Source organism: Astatotilapia calliptera, chromosome 23 (assembly GCF_900246225.1).
Source record: "Astatotilapia calliptera chromosome 23, fAstCal1.2, whole genome shotgun sequence".
Classification (NCBI taxonomy): domain Eukaryota; kingdom Metazoa; phylum Chordata; class Actinopteri; order Cichliformes; family Cichlidae; genus Astatotilapia; species Astatotilapia calliptera.
In genome coordinates this window covers 33,359,983-33,381,497 of record NC_039323.1, presented here as the reverse complement: position 1 = coordinate 33,381,497, position 21,515 = coordinate 33,359,983, and the positions used below count along the sequence as shown (strand labels likewise).

Below are 21,515 nucleotides of genomic sequence, written 5' to 3'. Positions count from 1 at the left end.
TATAGTACATTGCAAACACTACTGTAGCTCAAATGTTGCTTTGTTGAATCCTGATTAAAGCTGCACATATAAAAGGAAATCTGACACTGGTATGTCTGAATCATGTTTGATTGTCTATTGATATTAAATGCTTTGATGAACTACTTAATGCAATTTGGGTCACTTAGAAACATTATTTTTACAAGTAATGCAAATTTGCTTTAATTTGATATAATGTGAAATTCATCAGAAAACGTTTTCTTTTCCATTTTTTTTTAGTTTGATCTGCCTAGTATCTAAGAGGGCATACAGAGGCCCATTGTCACTGTGTTTCAGTGGCATATGATATGCTGTGGTATTGTTTTCATAATGATATGGTAGATGATGACATGTGTTTATATTTTCCCAGTTAATGAAGCTGTCAGAGGTTTTAGTTTGACAAATAAACTCTTTATAGCTTAATTAAATGGGACCTGCTAAGCAAAAGTCAGCTTGTACTGCTCTATTAGCGGAGCAGTACACACCTTTATGTTAACCCCTCAGCTTTTCAGTTTCATGCACTGAATAACCTTCATTTATTAGGGCGCACGTCATTGTTTTCCCATACAGCCTTACACACAGTAAGCCAAATGGATTGCTGTGTGTAATGATGACATATTTCATCTGAGATAAAATCTTTGGGAAATGGTTTTCCTAATGATCAGTCGGTCTTTTGCAACAGACAGTTATCAGCCTAGGCAATAGCTTTTATCACTTGTTATCAGTCCTGCACATATCAACAACAGGTGGTGTCATCCACCTACAAGGTGGAGACTGTTTTGCCCGTCTAAATTTAAGTAATAACGAGGAACTGTCAAGCAAATTTGCCTTTTGGACAAAACTTACATCATTTAAAAAAACAACCTTTTTATGTTTACACCAGAAAAAAGATTGTGCTCTGTATAAACTGATCAAGTACATTTCATTTGACCAGATTCCACTGAATTTTATATTCTTCTGATATTTCAAAATTACATCGAAAATATACATGTACATGTAGTTAAATAAGTCAGCATATGGGCATAAAATATTTTGAGTGTTGGAACTAAAAGTCCTTTTGGTATGTGTACAAACAAAAAGGTCCTGGTTTGGGATAAAATGCACACTTTTCAAATATACATCACACATTGCAAAGTAGAGATGGACCGATCCGATATTACGTATCGGTATCGGTCCGATACTGACCTAAATTACTGGATCGGATATCGGCGAGAAATAAATAATGTAATCCGATCCATTAAATATCAAAAAAGCACCTCACAAAACTTGCGACATGGCGTAACTCGTCTCATAACCGTAGCACGTCGGAGCAGTGTGGTCACGTGATACAGCGGCTGCGTGTATTTGTAGTCTCGCTACCAAACCAGCATTTCATCTCCGAGGAAGTTATCCCAGAGAGAAGTAAAGCAAGTGTGTAAGTTCCTCTCTGAATGTTTGTAAAGCATTCCCACGTTAAGCTTAACAACTGATATATGGAGCAAGTGCCTCTCTCTCTCTCTCTCCTGCCGCTACTTCATGAAACTGCTTAATGATCAGCTGATCGGCTTTTCTGTCGCGACTCTGTCTCTCTTGTTTGTTTTTGGCCCACTTTGCACCAGAAAGAGGAAACCAGCGGCTGAACAACAGCAGCACGTTTAAGCTTGATAAGCTGTTGTTAGAATTTATTTAATATTACTTTCTACACCAGGATCTTTTTCTACTCAGCTGACGGCTGGTAACTGTGCAGGGGCGGATCTAGCAAAGTTTAGCCAAGGGGGCCGATAGGGCATTAACAGGGAAAAGGGGGCACAAAGACATACTTTTCTTTCTTATTCTCATTTAAAATGTCTAGCTTTTAATAAATAATTATCTGAATCTTACACCCAAAGTTTTAATCTGATGTAAAATGTATAGAAGTCCATTACTGTATATAGTAACTGTTAAGTCTAATATACCCTAGTAAGCTATAGTACTTTTTCCTTTGGGAAAGTACCATCTGTGCAGTCTGCAATTCTGTTGAAGAAAGATGTTGAATCTATTTAATTATTCTTGAAAAAATAATTTATTTCTGTGCATTTTTTTTTCACACTGCATCAAATTAAAGTTGATTACATCGATTAAGCATCATGAGGTGGAGGATGGAGGGTGGTTCCCTATTTTTTATTTTTTTTTGCTGGTAGTTTGCAACCCTATTAGTTAGGTTGCTTAATATTTCTGCTAAGTACTCTTTAAAATACCAGAATAGGAAGGATGGAGCAGGTTTAAGTTTATTAGATTGATCAGTGTTGCTGAACTATGAAATATTTTGGGCGCAGTGTACTTTTTACACACAGGTATAACAGAATAGCTTTAGTGCTGTTGTTTATTTAAACTTGACTATGAACTTATACAAAATGCAGCAAGATATTAAAAAACAGTTTTATTGATTAAAAAACACACTATATCGGATTCATATCGGTATCGGCAGATATCCAAATTCATGATATCGGTATCGGTATCGGACATAAAAAAGTGGTATCGTGCCATCTCTATTGCAAAGTTACATTTGAAAGCATGCCTTGCAATATTAGCAAACACATTACATGACCTTTGTCACACATAGATGTCGACAAATCTGCTCATCACTGATTATAATGGACAACTGTTTTGTGAGCCTGCTAGAACGTAGAGGAGTGAGCCTACTGACAAAATGCACTCACCACACACTTTACTACTTAAGGAATGATTCAGTTCCTTATAAATGGTCATTTACACTGAATCAATTTAATATTTGATGAACAAAACCTAGGACTTTCACTGTACACATCATACTTTTATCCACAAAGATAATCACAAGCTGCTAATTCTTCTGAATATCTAAACGATTGCAAAGCTATGACAAGAACATCATGTAATTTCATCACTCATAAAAGGAGAAACCATGTCAGTCCATTCACTTTTCAAATTAAGATTGGGCAAACAGTCTTATCACACAAAGTAACAAAGAGGACAGAACTTGCACATTTATTTTTTTTATTCTTAAAGTGTGTTTTGCTGACAACACTGTTACTTCTGTGAGTTGGTAAAATAACTATGGCAACACGATTTTCAATTAATTATGTCATCATTATCAATCAATTATTCCTGCAGGTCTCCTAATACTGTCACTAGTGTGGATAGGCAAAAATAACTACATGTACATGCTTCTTAATTCATTTCATGAGAATTATTAATGAATCACTCCTGCTGGTCCACGCTTGGTCAGCAGGTTATTTCTTTTCGGCTGCAACACTGCGGGAAAGACTTTCTCTTTCTCGCCGCCAGGGGGCAGCGAAGCCTCTCGAGTGGCACTCACTAGTTCAGAAAGGAAAAAAGTCTGGCAGGTTTGTAAGCTGAACGCAGGGCTGCCCTGCTGAGCTGTGGGCCTATTCAGAAAAAAATACTGTGAGGAGGAGAGCTCGCGGTGACTCTGTGGCACGTAAACGGACGTGTAAAGTCTGAACATGACTTCCAAGGGCGATCATCATCATCAGGCAAACTGCAGATATCAGTTCGCACTGAGTCAAACTACATATTATGCTGTTTACTTATGAATTGATGCTTATTTCTGAGACTTTTTCTTTGAATGAAAGGAAGTAACTGAGTTTTGAGAAGTTCCGGTTCTTCTTTTAAGACTAATTAACTAAAACAAGATAATATTGATAATAATGATAATAAAAACATCTGATGGTAATAATGATAATAATAATCACCATCATCATCATCATCATGCCAGAGTCAGAGCAACAAAAGAGGGGGGTGTTTCCGTGTGCAGTTGTGATCCAGGTAGTGTATGAGTCACGCAAGATGCTCATCTCCTAAGGTTCACCACCTCCACCAGCAGCAGAAAGCGCCACCCTGCCACTCTGGTGCCCACACAGGGAGAAGGTGGAGGGAGGCACCGTCGCTGGATCCCGTCAACTAGACTCCCAGCACCCCCCCCCCCCCCCCCCCCCCCCACACACACACACACACACCATCCGCCCCTTACCCCCGCCTCCCTTCCCCTCCCACACACACACGCACACACCATCCTCCTCTTGTTTCGGCTACCACCGCTTGTGTTGGGCTGGATCTCACTGATTTATCGTCGGGTGCCTTTCCCGGAGGAAACCCTCCCCACGAAGGAGCGAAGAGGACCAGGAGGAAGTGTGGTGGAGGGAGGTGGGGGGCGGGAGAGAGCTCGCGATCCGCTGCTGTGGTAGTGCTGGTGCTGTTGTTGTTGGTGGTGGTGTTGGAGGTGGTGGTGGCTGTTCGGTGCACATGACGCGCAGGAGAAAAAAGTGCGTGGGCGGATGAGGAAGTTGAGAGCTGGGATTGATGGTTCCACACCTTTTCACTGCGCTGGCACTTGATCGCGGCAGCAACGCAGCAGCAGCAGCGGCAGCAGCAGCAGCAGTCCACCGGTTCCTGCGATCAGAGGTGATCCGCGCGTGGGAAAATGACAATCAAGTTTGTGGTCACCCTCCTCACACTTTTGTTCGCTGGAGGTGCTCGGTGAGTGTCATTTGCACCTTTTCTCTCTCTCTCTCCCTCTCTACGATCAACAGCTGAGAGCAGCGTTAAAGCTTCAAAAGTTCGACTGCTGTGAATGAAATCCCATACATGTGTGAAAGAGCCTGTGTGGTAATGCATGGTTCGTTTTTCTTTTCTTTTTTTCCTAAGGGGTTCCCTCACACACACGCACTCCAACAGAAAGAAAAGGGGGGGGGGGGGGGGGGGGGATAAATGACAGCACCATTTACTGCTGCGCCCAAATCCACAGTCTGGGGGTCTCACTGTCATTTACAGCAGGCTCCAAGTCACCATGAATCAAACATGTTCTTTTTTTTCCTCTTTTTTCTCTGCGTCAAAGTTTTCATGACAATGTGTTTCTGTTTTAAACATGATTAAGACCTCTCGTTCCCCTCCTCTCCTTTTCTCCTCGCCCCCTCCTCCACCCCTTCTCTTTCTCACACACACAAACAGCTCTGATTTACGGGAATATGGCGACGACGATGAGGATCATCAGGACACAACTGTCAATCAAATGCTGGTGCCCAGGTCGCACCAGGAGGACGCAACGCTCATTCTGAACAATTTGCTCAAGGAGTACGACAAGACTCTACGCCCAGACATCGGAGGTAAGGATCAGAAGTGGTGGAGAGGAGTTGGAGGCTTTTTTGGTTGGAGGAGAAACTTTGGTGATGTTGTCCAGGGAATGGCTCTGTGCCTGAGCTGTCCATGGTGCTGAAACTAGTAGTGCTGCTGTGAGGGTGGGGAGATGACATCCCCTTCCCCTCTCTCTCAATCATTTTAAAATTAGGTTTCTTCAGTTATGCTGGGACAGATTTGGTGGATTTGGGTTTGCTGAGATCTCAGCAAGAATTAGGGATAAAGTCCTTTTTAAGTGTTGAGAACTTTATTTATCTAGTGGGAGATAAAAACTACAGGGGCATCTGAATTTTTCAGTATTTACATCATTTACATGACTAATGGTTATTTGTGTTTCTATCAATAAATTAACAGTAAATGGAGAGGAAATAAAATGTGTCCACTTCTTGGGTTTCTGGCAAATTATCTGCAAAGCTAATTCACTTAAATGCAGTTTAATTCAAAATGCAAATAGGACCATGTTCTTATGTTGGCTCTACATAAGCCAAATTTACAAAGACGTACAGTGCTGTGCAAAATTATTAAGCCACCCGTCATTTCTCTATATTTTGTTAAGAGCATGGGAAATAGCTGCAGAGAAATGTGGGCAAACATGCATGGAAACACAACATAAAAGGCAAAAAGAGTTTGTTTAAACAATAATGGCAGTCAAACTAAATATTGACTTTTAATCTTGTTAGAATCATACAGGCTGAACTCTCTTCAGGAGTAGTTCTCCAGGCTTCTCGAAGGACATTCAAAGCTCTTCTTTGGATGTTTTGCCTTTTGTTTCCCTCTCTATCAGTACTGTTGAGGCCTGGGCTTTGGGGAGGCCAATCCATGATCACTATTGTTCCATTGTGTTTCTACTATTCAGGTATGCTTTTATTGCATTGTCAGTGTGTTTGGGATCATTGTCATGGTGAAATATTTCCACCCAGATACTTTCCAGATCATATTTCTTGGTATATCAAAATCTTACAGTGCTTTTCATGTTTGTAATTCCATCAGTTTTGACAAGGCAACATCACTGGCTCTCAAGTCCTGTGTCAGATCTTTGCTGAATGTTTTTCTAGCTTTTTTTAAGAATGTGACTTTCAGCTACTGTTCAAATGTATGCTGTAGATAGGTTTTTAAGCCTACTTGTCCAGCTTCCTCATTTTTTTAAGGAAACATTGTACACCAAGCCCAGATATGCCAGTTTTTCAGTTAAGTGTCTTTTTGGAGGGTTTGGGGTTTTTTTTGTTTGTAGATGCGAGTAAAGCAATGGAAACAAATAGTGTGTTTTTGCGACAGGCTGCAAGTAAGAAATTGGTCCTTTGCTAAATTGTCTGCTATGTGTAGACATAACACTGGCTCATCCGTTGATCTTTTGAGTTTGGTGCCTTTTTTATGCTTAACAAACAAAAAAAATCTTGCTTAACACCAGCATGTTGGCATTAGCATTGTTAGCATAGTAGCAGTGACAGTAGCATTTAGCAAAACGTAGCACACCGGTTGGCTTTAACCACTTCAGTTTGAATCAAAAGGTCATTAAATAAATCAAAAAACTAAGAATGTAAATACGAGCACACCGTGCTAGCTTATCTGGCTGTCACTCCCAAACCACAAAGACATTTATCGCTTTCACACATGTAATAGAATGAGTTACCCACAGCTGGCAGGCCATGCCCAGTTTGTGCTGTGTGTGTGTGAGAGAGCGAGGGTGATGACAGGAACGCGAGTCCAAATCCTCCCTTGATTGCACCCATGTTCTCGCTGCTGTGGTGCAATCAAAGCCCTGAGCTCCTTGGAGGAGAACATTCCTCTTCAGTGAGGTCTCTAATCAAATGGTTACCGGTTTGTTCCCCGGAGTCCTCTCATTGGTGGGCTGCTGGCTGGAAGGCTTTTCTGTGATGAACGTGCAATCCCGGCTTCTGTTGCTGCAGCATTTTAGAAGTCATTTGGAGAAATCAAGGCAGCCTGTCTTTATGGACATGTGGTAGAGGAGTCAGAGGTGTGGTGGTTTCCAGTGAGGCGATTTTCACCGGGGTTTAGCACAGTGGCTCAATGTCATTAGACTGACTGCCTTTACTATATTAGTGGCACTATTCTGAATGTGAAGGCAGACATTACTCCAACTGTTTCTGCTGTGACCTTATTTTTATTTCTCTCATATTCCAATTTACGCTCGACATTTGGTAACATTCTCCTTGTGTTTCTTTTCCCTTGATTCAGAGTTTGCATTTACAATCAGCAATACAATCTGATATGTGTAGGCCATTTGGGAGCTGCTCTACTCTAATTTTGTTTTGCTTCCCGCAGCTCACTGTGATATTTTCCACTTCCACTTCACTTAAATGTTGAAATAAAATGCAAGCATTTTTGACAAGCTTCCTATACAGAGGTAATTTTTGTCTGAAATATTCTGTATTTTTCTATTAGTTCAGCCTACATTAGGATGAAAGACATTTTGTACCAACAGCCATTCAAAAAGTTTTCAGAAGCTGCATACAAAGTCCTGCTTATGCAGAACTCAAGGACATATCCACAGTCAACACGGGAGGGGGTGTGTGCAAATGCAGGTCTCGCTGGGATGAGACCTAAGAATGGATTACTTATTGAAATGGTAGTGATTTCAAAGTGAACAAATAGTCAGTGTGTCTCTGTTGAGCTACATTTATTGGTACACTTGTGCTGTACGACAACTGAAGTCCAACTTGTGAAGTATCCGGAAAGATGTTTGCACCATTTGACTGCAACTCGACAGCTACTGGCAGTTATTTTTGCATAAATTTCATGCGTAAACTGTGCAATAAAATATAGATCTAGCCATGCAATAAAAAACCAAAGACAATGTTAAAATCAAATAAACCCTGCTTTATGTCCAATGTCCAGCAGAGGGCGACTCCTTAGACTTCTATACAATTTGAATTATTTTGCAGCCAAAGAGAAAGTTTTGCTTCATTTATGACTTCAGTGAACACATTACTGTTGGGTTTGTGGTCTTAACTAATATTTTCAACACTGATTAAGTAAATCACAGAAACACTGTAAATAAAAAGGAGAGTAATGCAGGGTACACTTTGGAGCAATAATTCCCAAATTCCCAAAAACCAGAAAACCCCAGGGAGCCAACCCCTAAATCTTCACTCTAATCAAAATGTAAGAGACAGTGATGCATTTCCATGAAAATCTGCAATTTTTTGTTATCACAGAAGCACCTTTCAAAAGATGAACCAGATTATATGAATTTCATATATTCGGCTTCCTTCACCTTTTTGCCGTATTCCAGTTCCTCTAAACTTTGTCTTTCTGCCATTTTTTCCCTGCTCAAAAAACTCTTAATCCTCTAAATGTCATCTTCCCCACTCTGAACACTTTATCACCTTAGGAGCTCTTTTAAGGGCTAAGATACTTGGTGAATCACTTACCTATGCCAGGATTTGGTCCTGACTTTAAGAGTGAATTCTTAGTAAACATCATAATTCTGAGAATTTTTTTTAAAACTTCATCTTATTAAGCCTCAGTCAGATGCTACACTCTTCACCCTCAGGTTTATACTAAAAAGCCTTGCTCATGAATTTTCAGGCTCTGGTGGGAAACACTGTATCTTCCAATCATTAATAATGTTTATTTGTCTTTCTCGGAATGCTTGAAATGATTCCCAGATATCATCAACAATTATTTTCCTCCCTCTCTCGCGCGTTCACCAGCAGCTTGCTCGGATCGGTTCAGCCTGGTAGTTCACCTTGCGGGAAGAGGGGGTGGGCATGTGGGGGATCACCCTACGGCTCTGCTTCCATAATTAGGGATGAAATTTTGATGAGATCCAGTTGACAAACCTCAGTGTCGTCCATGAAATGTTAATTTCTTAGCAGGATTATGTGAAGCAGTGGAAGCACGTGTGCATGTGTGTGTTTGTGTGTGCGTGTGTGTGTGTGTGTGTGCATGGGAAAACGTGCACAGACAACACACTTACAAACATACTTGGAGATGACGCTGAGTCAAAGACAGATCTGGGACATTTAAGTCATTGTAAAAGAGAGTGGGTTCTGTTGAGATCCGCTGCAATGAATCTCTGAGAAAACACACACACACACAGCAAAGAAAGTAAATTCACACGGATAGAAGCCACTGAAGTCAGCACTGTGAGGCTCATTTCTAAGACACACCTTGATTTTGACTAAATCAAAGTCATCCTCACACACACACACACACACACACACACACACACACACACACACACACACACACACACACACACACACACACACACATATAAAAACACTGTATTTCTGTTTGCCTCTTCTCGTCTGTAGTTGTGCTTGTTTATAAGCCGCTGGCTGTGGAACCAGAGCACATACTGTTGTTTTAAGAAAATGTGAAATTTTACTATTAATTGGCTGCTAATTTCTAAGTTGAACATTTGTGTCTCAAAGCAAGGTTCACTTCTTCAGCACAGAAAATCTGCATAATACTAAATTCTTCGACAGTGAAGACAACAATTTTCCTCGCCTGAAAGAAAATCTGCTACTATTAGCTAACTAACATTGGCATTATCAGCACTGACAGAGAGAAGTGCAAAGAAATTCACCACCTGGTTACTTTGTACAGCAGTATGCCAATTGAAGCACAGCACAAAGTTATTAATAACGTTATTCTGTTTATTTTTTTCATTGACAGAAAACAGCTTTTTAAATTGATACACTATGGGTACAGTAAAGACCATACAAAGGCACGTAGAACAATATTTTATTATTATATGGTATGACAAAAAATAGTCAAATACAATGAAACATAAAAATGTAACAATACCTTTGCCCTAATTAGATCTTAAGTTTTATTATGTTGAATTAAATAAATACAAATAGCCTCAAAATTCACATCAGAAAGGAGTTTGTGTGTGTGTGTGTTTGTATGTCTGTGTGTAGTTGAGTGTGTATTTATATCTTTGTGGGGACCAGACATTTAAAATTTACTATACATAAGGACCAACAGCCCTTATGGGGACCAAAATCCTGGTCCCCACAAGTTTGAAGGCAATTTTGAGACTCAAACTTTGATTTTCGTGTAGGTTTTGGTTAGGTTTAGGGTAAGGGTTAGGCATTCATTTTTCATGGTTAGGGGCAAGGGAAAGGATTACTTCAATTAGAGGTCCCCATAAGATATGAATACCCAACATGTGTGTTTGTGTGTGTGTATTATAATCCTAAAACTATGTGAAATGCTCAGTGCTTTCAGTCAGGCTTTGACTAATCAAGCTTTTGTCCCTTATGCTTCAGATTTTAACTAATCTATTTTCTATAAATTCTCTGAAATTCAAAGACCTTTGAGATATTTTACTTTAGAATGGATAAAAAGGTTTCAACACAGTGAAAATCCAAAAAATCCAAGAGACTACAGTATAACAGGGTTGTTAACTTAGTGTCTCTGTTTGTTTTCCTCCTGTCACATCCAGTCTTGTGAAGTGAGCAGCGAGTCTAATCTTCATATAAAGTGGGTGACTGGTCCACTTGAGAAGGGAAAAGCTACCCACATATCCTCCAAGCAGAGCAAGTGTTGAGCCTCACCTTAAGCGATAAGAAGCAGTTCCCCTTAGATGAAGATGAGATGCTTTTGTGTCCCTATTGTGTCACTTTCCTTTTGGATTCAGAGTGTGATCACTGTGTGAGATCTGGGTGATCCTCATGTACTGTGCAAAGATGCATTGGTGTATGTGTCAGTGTTTGCGTCTGTGGAATCGAGGACAAAGAGGGCTGGAGTGGAAGGCTTTGTATGCTGCGAGGGCTCTTCAGCCACTCACATTTAAAGTTTGGAAGCCAGGATGATTCAAGGAACTCAATTAAACTTGGGTCTGAGGCGCATTCTAAAAATACAAAGGGCCAACAAATTAAAATCTTCATTTAAGACAGATTCAAGTTTTATTTTGACTCCAACAAATATCACCCTGCTGTCATTAATACTCAGCAGATCACCAAATGGGACTGAAAATACCTCTTAACTGATGCATCACTTCCTTCTGCTAAAAACTACAGTGCATTAGTTTGATTTATGTGACACCAGTTCAACACAACAGTCTATATATTGCAAAGTAAATACACTACAGAAAGACAGTCCCAGTAATCTGATGATCTCTATTAGTAAGCACTCGGAGACAGTGGGGATAAAGAACTCACAGCAGAAACAGGCTCATGGATGGACAGACATCTATTGCAGGGTGAAAGGAAAAAAAACAGAAAAGAGAGATACATGCATAGTGAAATCACAAATAACAACAACGACCACCAACAAGCTACAGAAGAAAGGGGGCATATCTTTTGTTTTGTTTTAATGATATTAATGTTCATCCATTCTCTTCTTCTGTGCAGTCTTTTTTCTGCTTCTCTGCATAGGCAGAGAAGCCCATGCCTCCCTCTCACCAACCACCTCCTCCAGTTCACCCACTTGAACACCAGGCCCACTGAGAGATTTCTCCAGTGTGTCCTGGATCTACCCTGGGGCCTCTTCCTGGTGGTATATGCCCAGAACACCTTCACCCAGGAGGGACTCAAGAGCCATCCCGTTAGATGGCCGAACCACCTCAGCTGTCTCCTTTCAATGTGGTTGAGTAGTGGAGCTGCTCTGAGCCTTTCCTGAATGGCTGAACCCCTCACCCCATCTCAAAGGAAGAGACACCCTTTGGAGAAAGCTCACTTGTATCTGCGATCTCATTCTTTCGGTCACTACTCAGAGTTCGTGACAGTAGGTGAGCGCAGGGAAGTAAATTGACTAAACCGAAAGCTTTACTATATAATATTTTGCTTTAAGAATATATATAAAAGTTATTATTATTATTATTTTTTATTATTATTATTTTTTTTATTTTGCCTGTCCCATTTGGTTCTTTACCCGTCAGAACTGTTGTCTGAAGACCAACAAAGATACCCAATGGATTTACTTTGCCAAATGGATCATCATGGCCTTGCCATATTGGTCCATTTGATCAACCTTTGTTGTTATTATTTATTTTATTTTATTTTCAGTTGTTACAGACGGGACAGACATGACTGAGGGATAGGAAAGGGAGAAAGAAAGATGAAGGAAAAGAAAAACAGAATAGAAGAGGGACAGTGAGAAAGGGCAATTAAAAAGAGAAAGAAGAAAAAAAAAATCTCCTGGATCACCTGCTGAGAGAAAAAGAAGAGAAAACAAGCAAAAAAAAAAAAAAACACAGAGCAACATACTAAACACAACACAATCACGTTAATCTAGCTATGTGTAAACAGCAGTAAATACTAAATATTCAATGTTGTTGTGTAGCAAGCAGGACCGACAGCGCACAATGTGCTTGGAAATAGCAGCCAATAGAGGTGTAGTTTATGTCTATGAACAGTAAACACCTGTGTGCACACCTGTGTGGATCAGCGTGCTTGTATTCAAAAGGTTTCCCCATGTAATGGTCTGCTAGAGGATGTAGAGAGCCATAGCCCTGTCCCCCAGGGCATGAAGCAGGCATGGAGGAGATCCAGCCTCCAGACATCCAGAGGCCCCAGAATGCGAGAGCCCAAGGAGGACAACCGGAGGGACATCCGTGCCACCCTCCTGGGAAGAGCTGAGAAGAGACCCAGATGAGGGGTCACCCGGTAGCCATGGAGCAGAAGCCAGAGGGGGCTGCAGTGGCGTGCCCGCCGGTTCTGCCAGCAGCCAGCTGTGCCACAGTGAACCGAGCCGCAGGCCCAGAGGCCGTAGGCCCGAGGGCCCCCTTTGCCCCCGAAGAGGCCTGACCGAGCAACAGGCACCAGGCCCTGCTAAGTAATCACCAGGAGTGAGCTGGTACATACCTGAGCGCCTAGCCCCGGACACCAAGAACCACCAACGTACCGACCCCTGAGGGCATCAGTTACTGGCAGGAAGTGTGGTGAGGGGAGATAGGCCTTTGGAGGGCCTGGGAGTTCCCAGAGAGGTGGAGTGTTAGACCCGACCTGACATATAGACACAGACAAACAGGCACACACAGACACAAACAAGCATTCCCACCCTCATGCACACATATACAAACACTCAGCACTCACCCAATGTAGGGATAGACATACATGGACACTGTACACACAATCGCACTCCCCAAACAAACTCTATACCCCGGGTCCAGGTACCCTCGCGCCTAGAGGGGGAAATTGCACCTAGACTCAGGAGATGTTACCCTTTCACCTGGGGTGGAGGCAAGCAGACCGCCCCAGGATCCGCAGCAGCAGGGAGGCCCCATATCCCAGATCCCAATTGGACGGCCAACACCTCCTTCCAGCCCCCCCGCCCCGATGGCCAGCAGAGAACAGGGGTGTGTGAGGACCCCAAACCTCCCTCCTCTCGCTCATGTGTTGATGGGTATGCAATGATGGGCGTAGCTGCGGGAAGTTTATTGTTTTTTTTGTTGATGAGTGAGTATATGGGGTGGGATTTAATAAGTTTTCTTCGTCCCACTCCTTTTTCAGGCAATTTTTGTTTTTTGTTTTGTGCATTTTATGTTCAATATAGGTATTTGTTGTGCCCGAAAATGAACAAATAAATGAATGAATGAATGAAATGAATGAATGAATGAATGAATGTGTAGTGTTGCTGCGTGTTGTTCTAAGGTGCATTTAAAACACGGGAGAGCATGGTGCTGCTGCCAGAGAGCAGCGGGTGTTAGCACGGCCCCTCCCCAGAACCCTCAATGTCTACATGGATTTAAAATTGAGAGGTGGGCACCAGCGCCAGAGGTGGGGTTAAATACACAGACCGTCCACTGGACGCTGTTAACATGCCCACCCTCAAGACCCTATATGTATGTGTTATGAGAGTGTGAGTAATGTGGATGTCTAAGTTGTGGAATAAAATTGAGGCACAGGTGGCCAGAAGGGGACAGAGGGGGGGAATGCCTCCCCTGCACCCTGGTGACACACCCGCACCCCTAGGCCCTACTCGTGTGGCTGGGTGTGTTGGAGCGGGAAGAGGGAGGCAGCCGGGGATGGGGAGGAAAAGATAAGATAAGATAAGATAAGATAAAACTTTATTAATCCCTCGGGTGGGTTCCTCTGGGAAATTCGGTTTCCAAAAAAGCACAGCACCGACAGAAGTTACGAGTTACAGAATATTACACATATATACATATATATATACATATATATATACATATATACATACATATATACATATATACATACATATATATATATATATATATATATATATATATATATATGTATGTATATATATATATATATATATATAAAAAACAAACACCCAGCACGCCCCTGCGGGCGGTTTATCCTTCAAGCTCGGGTCCTCTACCAGAGGCCTGGGAGCTTGAGGGTCCTGCGCAGTATCTTAGCTGTTCCCAGGACTGCGCTCTTCTGGACAGAGATCTCCGATGTTTTTCCCGGGATCTGCTGGAGCCACTCGCCTAGCTTGGGAGTCACCGCACCTAGTGCTCCGATTACCACGGGGACCACCGTTACCTTCACCCTCCACATCCTCTCGAGCTCTTCTCTGAGCCCTTGGTATTTCTCCAGCTTCTCGTGTTCCTTCTTCCTGATATTGCTGTCATTCGGAACCGCTACATCGATCACTACGGCCGTCTTCTTCTGTTTGTCTACCACCACTATGTCCGGTTGGTTAGCCACCACCATTTTGTCCGTCTGTATCTGGAAGTCCCACAGGATCTTAGCTCGGTCATTCTCCACCACCCTTGGGGGCATCTCCCATTTTGACCTCGGGACTTCTAGGTTATACTCGGCACAGATGTTCCTGTACACTATGCCGGCCACTTGGTTATGGCGTTCCATGTATGCCTTGCCTGCTAGCATCTTGCACCCTGCTGTTATGTGCTGGATAGTCTCTGGGGCATCTTTACACAGCCTGCACCTGGGGTCTTGCCTGGTGTGATAGACCCCAGCCTCTATGGATCTTGTACTCAGAGCTTGTTCTTGTGCTGCCATGATTAGTGCCTCTGTGCTGTCTTTCAGTCCAGCTTTGTCCAGCCACTGGTAGGATTTCTGGATATCAGCCACCTCCTCTATCTGCCGGTGGTACATACCGTGCAGGGGCCTGTCCTTCCATGATGGTTCCTCGTCTCCCTCCTCTTTCTTGGGTTTCTGCTGCCTGAGGTATTCACTGAGCACTCGGTCAGTTGGGGCCATCTTCCCAATGTATTCTTGGATGTTCGTTGTCTCATCCTGGACTGTGGTGCTGACACTCACCAGTCCCCGGCCCCCTTCCTTCCGCTTAGCGTACAGCCTCAGGGTGCTGGACTTGGGGTGAAACCCTCCATGCATGGTCAGGAGCTTTCTTGTCTTTATGTCAGTGGCTTCTATCTCCTCCTTTGGCCAGCTTATTACCCCAGCAGGGTACCTGATCACGGGCAGGGCGTATGTGTTGATGGCCCGGATCTTGTTCTTACCATTCAGCTGACTCCTCAGGACTTGCCTGACCCTCTGCAGGTACTTGGTGGTTGCCGCCTTTCTAGCGGCCTCTTCATGGTTCCCATTTGCCTGCGGGATCCCCAGGTACTTGTAACTGTCCTCTATGTCTGCAATGTTGCCTTCTGGTAGTTCAATCCCCTCAGTTCTGACTACCTTCCCTCTCTTTGTTACCATCCGACTACACTTCTCCAGTCCGAACGACATTCCAATGTCATTGCTGTATAGCCTGGTAGTGTGGATCAGTGAATCGATGTCTCGTTCACTCTTGGCATACAGCTTGATGTCATCCATGTACAGGAGGTGGCTAACAACTGCTCCGTTCCGTAGTCGGTATCCGTAGCCAGTCTTGTTAATGATCTCACTGAGGGGGTTCAGGCCTATGCAGAACAGCAGTGGGGACAGAGCATCTCCTTGGTAGATCCCGCACTTGATGGTAACTTGTGCTATGGGCTTGGAGTTGGCCTCTAGTGTTGTACGCCACATCCCCATTGAGTTCCTGATGAAGGCTCTTAGGGTCCCATTGATCTTGTACAATTCTAGGCATTCCAGTATCCAGCTGTGGGGCATTGAGTCATAGGCCTTCTTGTAATCAATCCAGGCAGTGCACAGGTTGGTCAGTCTGGTCTTGCAGTCTCGGCTGATTGTTCTGTCTACCAGTAGCTGGTGTTTTGCACCTCTGGTATTCTTGCCAATTCCTTTCTGTGTCCCGCTCATGTATTGACCCATGTGCCTGTTCATCTTAGCCGATATGATGCCTGACAGGAGCTTCCATGTAGTACTGAGGCAGGTTATTGGTCGGTAGTTGGAGGGGACCGGTCCCTTCTTGGGGTCCTTGGGGATCAGGACCGTCCGGCCTTCAGTTAGCCATTCCGGGTGTCTTTCGTTAACTAGCAGCTGGTTCATTTGTGCTGCCAGACGCTCGTGGAGTGCAGTCAGCTTCTTCAGCCAGTAGGCGTGAACCATGTCGGGCCCTGGTGCTGTCCAACTCTTCATACTGGAGACCCTTTCTTGGATATCTGCCACTGTGATGGTTACTGGACCCTGTTCAGGGAGGTCGCTGTGGTCTGCCCTCAGATCCTCTAGCCACTGAGCATTGCCGTTATGGGTTGCATCCTTCTCCCATATGCTCTTCCAGTATTGCTCCGTCTCCAACCTTGGTGGTGCTGTTCTCTTATTGTTCCCTTGCCACTGAGAGTACACCTTTGCTGGTTCTGTGGAGAACAGCTGGTTTATTCTCCTGCCTTCTATCTCTCTGGTGTACCTCCTCAAGCGGCTGGCCAAGGCTGTGAGTCTTTGCTTGGCAGTTTCCAAGGCCTCAGGTATGGACAACTTGCTGTATTTCTTAGGCACCTTCTTTGTCGCACCTTTCTGCAACTCCGTTAGTTGGCTAACCTCCCTCCGTGCTACTTTGATCTTGCCCTCTAGCCTCCTTCTCCATGGAGGGTACTGCCCCTTGTGGCTGTTCAACTTGTAGCCAAGCATCTCACTGATCACTGCTGCCGTATTGTAGATCAGCTTGTTAGTGTCGGTAATCGTGGTTGTAGGTATTGCCCGTAGTGCTGCATTAACATCATCTAGCAGACCTTCTGAGGGTACTTCACGTAATCTTGGTAACCGGCTACGGGGGATCCAGGTTTCAAGCTTGGCCATGATCCTATTTTTCAGGTCAGTTCCTCTGGCATATATATATATATATATATATATATATATATATATATATATATATATATACATACATACATACACACACAGTGTTGGGGAGTAACGGAATACATGTACCGCCGTTACGTATTTAAAATACAAAATATGAGTAACTGTATTCCGTTACAGTTACCGTTTAAAGGTGGTATTCAGAATACAGTTACTTTGTTGAAATAAATGGATTACACTAAGGTACTTTCCTGTTTCATATTGTCGCGGGTCAGGACTGTTTGGGTTTTGTTTGACAGCTACGTTCTGTTGTTCCAGGCGGCAGCGTTACGGTTGCCATGGTTACAGGGCGACGCTCTCTCTCTCTCTCTGCGACTGTGTGTTTCCTGGGTGAGAGAGCGCCTTTTTGTTGTTGTTGTTGTTGTGCTAAGCTAACAGGCAGAATGCTACAAGCATAGCTCTAAAGAATGTAGCATCATGGGCAGTGTAGTCCGTGCTGCAGGGAGAATGGACTGCCATACACGTTATGTGTCTGTGAGCGAGGAGGGAGAAAAAGGGGAGTGGAAAGGTACGAGTTGTCATCGAGGAAAAATGGGAGCTGGAAACATGTAAATATAATAATAACCACTTCAGCCAAGAAGAGTGCCTGACGAGCCCAGTTGTAAGTAAGCTATTAAGACTCGACTGTACACCGTGTTCGTGTTTTCCTCCGAAAACAATAAGTTTAATAAGGAGTTCTGGACACTCGGGTAAAGAGAGGGGCTGAGCTGTCAACTGATCACCACCTGGTGGTGAGTTGGATCAGGTGGCGGGGGAAGACGCTGGACAGACCTGGTGCACCTAAACGCGTAGTGAGGGTGTGCTGGGAACGTCTAGCAGAGGCCCCAGTCCGCGAGATCTTCAAAGCACACCTCCGGCAGAGCTTCAACAGCATTCCGAGGGAGACTGGGGACATTGAGTCCGAATGGACCATGTTCAGCGTCTCCATTGCCGAAGCTGCTGCATTGTGGTTGGTGCCTGCCGTGGTGGTAATCCCCGAACCAAATGGTGGACACCAGAGGTGAAGGGAGCCACCAGGCTGAAGAAGGAGTCCTATCGGGCTTGGTTAGCCTGTGGGACTCCGGAGGCAGCCGACAGGTATCGACAGGCCAAGCGGAATGCGGCTCGGGCAGTGGCTGAAGCAAAAACTCGGGTGTGGGAGGAGTTCGGAGAGGCCATGGAAAAAGACTTTCGGGCTGCCTCGAAGAGATTCTGGCAAACCGTCAGACGTCTCAGGAGGGGAAAGCGGTGCTCTACCTGCACTGTGTATAGTGCTGGCGGAGCGCTACTGACGTCGACTGAGAAAATTGTCAGGCGGTGGAAGGAATACTTCGAGGACCTCCTTAATCCCACTGACATGTCTTCCGAGGAGGAAGCAGAGTCTGGGGATGAGGGGAATGACCCGCCAATTTCCGGGGGCGAGGTCACTGAGGCAGTTAACCAACTCCTTGGTGGCAGAGCCCCTGGTGTTGATGAGGTCCGCCCCGAGTTCCTGAAGGCTCTGGACGTTGTAGGGCTGTCCTGGTTGACACGCCTCTGCAATGTTGCGTGGAGATCAGGGGCAGTACCTGTGGACTGGCAGACCGGGGTGGTGGTCCCCATCTTCAAGAAAGGGGACCGGAGGGTGTGTTCCAACTACAGGGGGATCACACTCCTCAGCCTCCCTGGGAAAGTCTATGCCAGGGTGCTGGAAAGGAGAGTTCGTCCGTTAGTCGAACCTCGGATACAGGAGGAACAATGCGGTTTTCGTCCTGGTCGCGGAACACTGGACCAGCTCTTTATCCTCTCCAGGATACTTGAGGGTGCATGGGAGTTTGCCCAACCAGTCTACATGTGTTTTGTGGACTTGGAGAAGGCATTCGACCGTGTCCCTCGGGGTGTCCTGTGGGAGGTGTTGCGGGAGTATGGGGTGTCTGGCCCATTGCTACGGGCCATTCGATCCCTATACAACCGTTGCAAGAGCTTGGTTCGCATTGCCGGCAATAAGTCGGACTCGTTCCCGGTGGGTGATGGGCTCCGCCAGGGCTGCCCTTTGTCTCCGGTTCTGTTCATAATTTTTATGGACAGGATTTCTAGGCGCAGCCAAGTGGCGGAGGGCTTTCGCTTTGGTGGCCTCAGAATCTCATCTCTGATTTTTGCAGATGATGTGGTTCTGTTGGCTTCATCGGGTGAGGGCCTCCAGCTCGCACTGGAGCGGTTCGCAGCCGAGTGTGAAGCAGCGGGAATGAGGATCAGCACCTCCAAATCTGAGGCCATGGTTCTCAGCCGGAAAAGGGTGGAGTGCCCACTTCGGGTCGGGGATGAGTTCCTGCCCCAAGTGGAGGAGTTCAAGTATCTCGGGGTCTTGTTCGCGAGTGATGGGAGAAGGGAGCCGGAGATCGACAGACGGATTGGGGCTGCAGCTGCAGTAATGCGGACGCTGCACCGGTCCGTCGTGGTGAAGAGGGAGCTGAGTGTAAAAGCGAAGCTCTCAATTTACCGGTCGATCTACGTCCCTACCCTCACCTATGGCCACGAGCTGTGGGTAGTGACCGAAAGAACGAGATCGCGGATACAAGCAGCAGAAATGAGCTTCCTCCGAAGGGTGGCTGGCCTCTCCCTTAGAGATAGGGTGAGAAGTTCGGCCATCCGGGAGGGGCTCAGAGTAGAGCAGCTGCTGCTCCACATCGAAAGGAGCCAGCTGAGGTGGTTCGGGCATCTGACAAGGATGCCCCCTGGGCGCCTCCTGGGTGAGGTGTTCCAGGCATGTCCCACCGGGAGGAGGCCCCGGGGCAGACCCAGGACACACTGGAGAGATTATATCTCTCGGCTGGCCTGGGAACGCCTTGGTATTCCCCCGGATAAGCTGGAGGAGGTGGCTGGGGAGAGGGAGGTCTGGGCCTCTTTGCTTAGGCTGCTGCCCCCGCGACCCGGCCCCGGACAAAGCGGATGAAAATGGATGGATGGATGGAAGGAGCAGTCTTTCAATGCCTCTCTCTGTCTCTCGCAAGAAAAGTTGACCCACACAACAAAGTAAAGCTATTTTTCGGCTACGAGCCGACAGGGACCCCGCCGTATTAGTCAGAGGTCCCTTTACTACAGTTCGGAGTCGCGGACCTTCAGTAATAGTAATAAATCACACAGCAATAGTACATTCACGTTGTTGTAAACAGCATGATAATATATTAAGTAATCCAAAGTATTCAGAATACGTTACTGTCATTGAGTAACGTAACGGAATACGTTACAGAATACATTTTGGGGCATGTATTCTGTATTGGAATACATTTTAAAAGTAACCTTCCCAACACTGTGTGTGTGTGTGTGTGTGTATATATATATATATATATATATATATATATATATACACACACACACACACACACACACACACACACACACACACACACACACACACACATATAAATACAAGGACATATATAGATAAAATATACAAAGGGGATAAATAGAATAAATAGGAATAAAATAAAAATACAAGTGAATTGCACATTTCAAGTATGGAGTCTATTGCACCGTTGACTATTAACAAAAAGTATTGCACGAAAAGGTAATTGCACGGTGAAGTGAAGAGGCACTACGGCTTAGTTGTTCCCCCCTCCTTTGTCCTCCTGTCTCCCCTCCCTCTCCCCTCCAGAGAGGAGTTAAACAGTCTGATGGCGTGTGGGACAAAGGAGTTTTTAAGTCTGTTGGTTCTTGTCTTTGGGAGACGCAACCTGTCACTGAACAGACTCTTCTGGTTGTTTATGGCCGTGTGCAGAGGATGCCCAGCATTGTCCATAATGTCCAGCAGTTTCTTTAGTGTCCTTTTCTCTGCCACTGTCACCAGAGTGTCCAGCTTCATGCCGACCACAGAGCTAGCCTTCCTGATCAGTTTTTCCAGCCTGGATGAGTCCTTCTTTGCTGTGCTGCTCCCCCAGCACACCACAGCATAGAAAAGTACTCCAGCAACCACTGACTGGTAAAACATCCTCAGGAGCTTCCTGCAGATGTTAAAAGACCTCAGCCTCCTGAGGAAGTACAGTCGGCTTTGGGCTTTTTTATACAGGCGCTCTGTGTTGCATGACCAGTCCAGTGGTTGTCCACCCACAGCCCGAGGTACTTGTACTTGTTGACCACCTCCACCTCCTCCCCCTCTATCTGAACCGGCAGTGGACCTGCTCTGGACCTCCCAAAGTCCACAACCAGTTCCTTAGTCTTTGAGGTGTTGAGTTGCAGGTGGTTTGTGTGACTCCATGCGACAAAGTTCCTCACCAGACTTCT

General features: G+C 44.9%; 1 pseudogene; it reads left to right on the top strand.

Moving 5' to 3' along the window:
- The first annotated feature begins 4,013 nt into the window (after nucleotides 1-4,013).
- Nucleotides 4,014-21,515, top strand: part of LOC113016850 (gamma-aminobutyric acid receptor subunit gamma-3-like) — a 187,537-nt pseudogene continuing 170,035 nt past the window's right edge.